Source organism: Mustela putorius, unplaced genomic scaffold, assembly GCF_011764305.1.
Source record: "Mustela putorius furo isolate JIRA1106 unplaced genomic scaffold, ASM1176430v1.1 tig00003867_pilon_pilon_pilon, whole genome shotgun sequence".
NCBI classification, from domain to species: Eukaryota; Metazoa; Chordata; class Mammalia; order Carnivora; family Mustelidae; genus Mustela; species Mustela putorius.
The window spans coordinates 1142096-1146298 of NW_025422019.1; the positions used below are offsets into that span (position 1 = coordinate 1142096).

The following is a 4203-nucleotide window of genomic DNA, read 5'->3' on the forward strand; positions in this document are numbered from 1 at the left end:
TGAGCACTTTTGCATGTTCTTATGGATCACCCATTTATCTTCTTTTGTGAAGCAGCTGTCCAAACCCTGTTTTTAACTGTGACCTTATTTTCTTATTGTTATGAGTTTCTTCCCTCCTCAAGGGAAAAAAAGAAAAGAAAAGAAGAAAGAAAAAGACAAAATGAAAGGATATCTGGGTGGCTAAATACTTTAAGTAACTGACCCTTGATTTTGGCTTAGTTATGATCTTAGGGTCATGAGATCAAACCGCGCTTTGGACTGCCTGCTGGCCATGGAGGCTGCTTGGGATTCTCTCTCCCTTTTCCTCTGCACCTCCTCAGTTGCCTGCTCTCTCTCTCTGTCTATCAAAAACAAACAAAACCACAAAACTATGAATTTTGAGCACTGTTCGTTTGCAAAAAGGTGTGTTTTGCATTTTCTTCCAGTAGTTTATAGTTTGTCCTTTAATTTACAAAAACATTTTGAAGGAAGAAATGGTAACTTGGATGAAGATTAATTTATCATGTTTTCCTTTATGATTCATAACTGTGGTGTCCTATCCAGAAAATCCTCGCTTAACTCAAGGGTGCAAAAATCTTTCTTAAAATGTTCCTCAAAAAATCTTAGATTTTTGCATTTACTTTTATGTCTGTTATGTACTTTATGTTAATTTTTGTATGTGGTGCAAGATAGGAGTTGAGTCGGGTTTTTGTTGTGTTTTGTTTTATGTTTTGCTTATGGATGTCCAATAGCTCCAGCACTATTTGTTGAAAATACCTTCTCTTCTCTATTTGACTACCTTGGCTTCTTTAACTGATCATATACATGTGTATATGTACATATGTACACATTTTTGGACTCTTCCATTCTCTTGACTTGGGAGTTTACACTTTTGCCAATACTATACTCACTCGAATATAGTCTTAAAATTATGTAGTGTGATTTCTCCTCTAACACTGTTTTTCTCCTTTTTCTTTTTCTAATGGCTACTCTAGTTCCTTTGCTTCTCTATATACATTTTTTTTACTTTCCAAAGATCAATTTATTTAAATTACGAATACTAAGAATAAAGGAGTTATGTGTTCACATAACAATTTAGCTAAGTGTAAACCCTGCACTTAAGTTCTATAGTGACATAGTACCAACAAAGAATATGGAAGCATTTTTAAACTATACAAAAATTTCAAATGGAAAATAATCTCATTTTAGTTTTTTGTTTGTTTGTTTACTTGTTTGTTTTTTGACATACAGATAACACAAGTAGGCAAAGAGGCAGTGGGGGAGGGGGGAAGCAGGATCCCTGATGAGAACAATTTTAATGTAGTTTGACTTTATAATATCCTATATTAAAACAAAGAAAATCCCAAATACACACTTTTTACAAGATTAACATTTCAGGCAGGGTTTTTTTTTTCTTTAAAAAACCAAGAAAACAACAAAAAAAACCCACAACCAAATATAAACCTTGTTTTCTGCATTTCACAGCACTGGTTATTACATGTGTTTTTCCTATAAAATCTTTTGACTTATAAAATGTGCATGTTTGGATTTTAACCAGTCATCCGGTTCAAAAGTTGTGCAAATAAACAAAATGTGAAAATAATATGTTACCAGTCTTTTTAAATAAGTCTCATAACAATCGTACCTTTTGCCGTGAATTGATGGGAAAACTCAGGCTAAATCCACTTGCAGAAATGCAGTGCTTTGCAAGTAATTAATTTTTCTCCTGCTCCTTTCTTTTCTTTCAACAGACAAAAAAACCAAGGTTTGTTTTATAAATTATGATAAATTAAAATATTTATGATTATAATATGATCTCTAGAGCAACATCACCAGCAGATATCCATTTCACATACTTGTCAAAGCTGCATCTCCCGTGGCTGTTCTGATTGATTCCTCCACAAGTAACTTCCTGCCTCTGGAGGGTGCTCTTTTCCAGAGCCTGCAGGTAGAGGAGCTGACCTGCTGGCACTAAAACCCTTAGGACATAGCTCCCCACAGGAGGCTCCTGTCTGGGCTTGTAGACCCCAGAAACGGCTGTCTGCGCCTGTCATCTGAATTCATGCATGTTGATAAAGGGGTCAGCACACTCTTCCATGAAAGCATCTTAGTTTCAGACAGTTTTGGCTGAAAAATACTTGCCAATAAACATGTAACATAAGAGATGCTACTGCAGCTGAATCATAGAAAGAAAAATAAATAGAATGCTCGTTAGCAGTGGTGGTTCAAGAAGCATGACAGTATGTTTCAAAGTCTTCACTGGAGGTGTACATTTCCCTTGTTTTCCAGCACGTGGGTCATTTGGTGATGGAAGCCGAAGTAAAGGGATGCTAGTGTCCTGTGTGGCTGGAACGGGACGGCTGCTTCTCAGTCTCTGTTGGTGTCCTTGGCTGAGAAGGCCTGCAGACTTCGTATCTGGTTCAGGCCACTCTGAATGTGTGAAACATGGATTTCTACATTATTGGGAAAGCAAATGATAGTAGACGCATCTATTGTACTCTTGAAATAATTTAATGAAACGGTAGGTGATTTGAACTCAAAGGAATTCAACTCTCCTCCTTCTGCCAGACAATTTGTAATAAAATAGGAGTGAGCTGAAGATTAAATATGTCAGAATTCCATTCTCAACACAGAGCCATCTAGTGGCTCAGTCTCCTATCTGTGGGTTCGTCCTTGGGCTGCCGGCCCTGGTCTGGATGGAGCAGGCTCATAGCAGTGCTGCACTTCATGCAAACTTTGTCGAGGTCCTTGTTGAGTTGCTCAAGCTCCAGAATGATGGTTGCATAACTCTGCCGAAATTCAATGCCAATGGGCATGCAATAGGATTTCAATTTTTTTGCTTCTGTGTTCATTGCTCTTAATTTTTTGATATGTCCCTTTTTAATCATGAGAACTTTTGACAAAGTGTTCACTTGGATGAGGAATTGTACTGGAAAATGACCTAGCATTTCAGTGTCAGAGCCAGGAATCTTACTTCTCCAAGGTGACTGTGCTAGTACAGGATCATTATCCCTAATTGGTGACTGGAGGGGAGGAATGCAATGTAACCATGGTGGAGTCATAAAGAATCAAGAAGGCCCCTGATTTTGTCAAAGACAGCAACTGGCATCGTCTCATGCAGCTCATTACTAAGAACTTCATAGTCAGGTATGGTATGGTTGCCAAGCCCTACCTATCAAAAGTTACTCTATAAGGAGGATTAAAAGTATCCACAGCAACTATGAAGAGACCATCATGAACACCACGTAATCGAACTATAACTTTGGTTCCAATAAACAGGGGCAAAGGAATTTCATCTGGGAGATCTTTGAACTGGGAACCATCTGCAACTTGCCTTTTTTGTAAGAGTCATATTTTCTGTCGTTTCTGTTTTAACGCTGGTCTCTCTTCCTCAAAACATGAACAAGAAAGTCTCCATATTTTCCCATAAGTCACCTGATTATTCCCCATTCTACCCTTGTAACTTTCTTGTTTTTAAATTAGGAAAGGATTCCTTCAGAAAGACACAGAAGTCATCATAGCCTTCAAACAGTTGTTTATCTATAGTTGAATAGAACCATTCATATATGCACCATTTATGTGCTTTGGGAAGCTTGAGTTGGTTATGTAATTGGAAACCAATCTTCTGTGAGGCTTTCTTATCTGGTGTGATTGTCCACTGTAAAGTTTGGTGGGACCATTGCAACTTTCCTGTTTCTTTTGGGTTACCATTTTTTATCTGTCTGTCATTTTCATTGGAAAAGAGTCAACCTCATTTTGAATTTCTGAAAGGCATCTCCACAGTGCCACAGCGGAGCCCATATGCCTGCTTTCCAAACAGGTGGGTTTTTTGTTTTGTTTTCTTTTTTGTTTTGTAAAGAGCTATACATTTCATTCCATGTGTTAGATAAGCTTCCCTTTTTTAAACTGACAAGGGCTTTTTGATGAAGAGTTTTTGTCAGGCATCTGGTTAAGCTGCACCACCTGGAATGAGCCACCTCCATATACATTTTGATACCAGCTTGTTGATCTCTACAAAGCAAACAAGCAAATAAACAAAATAACTTGCTTGGAACCTTAAATTTTTTTTATTATTATGTTCAATTCTCCAACATTGTACATCATTAATTTTTGATGTAGTTTCAATGATTCATTAGTTGCCTATAACATCCAGTGCTCATCACCACATATGCCCTCCTTACTACCCATCACCTGGTTACCTCCTCCTCCCCCACTTCTGTAACC

General features: G+C 37.7%; 1 pseudogene; it reads right to left on the bottom strand.

The window, feature by feature from the left end:
- Window positions 1–2346: 2346 nt before the first annotated feature.
- On the bottom strand, window positions 2347–3948 carry LOC101670823 (annotated as a pseudogene).
- Window positions 3949–4203: the final 255 nt, after the last annotated feature.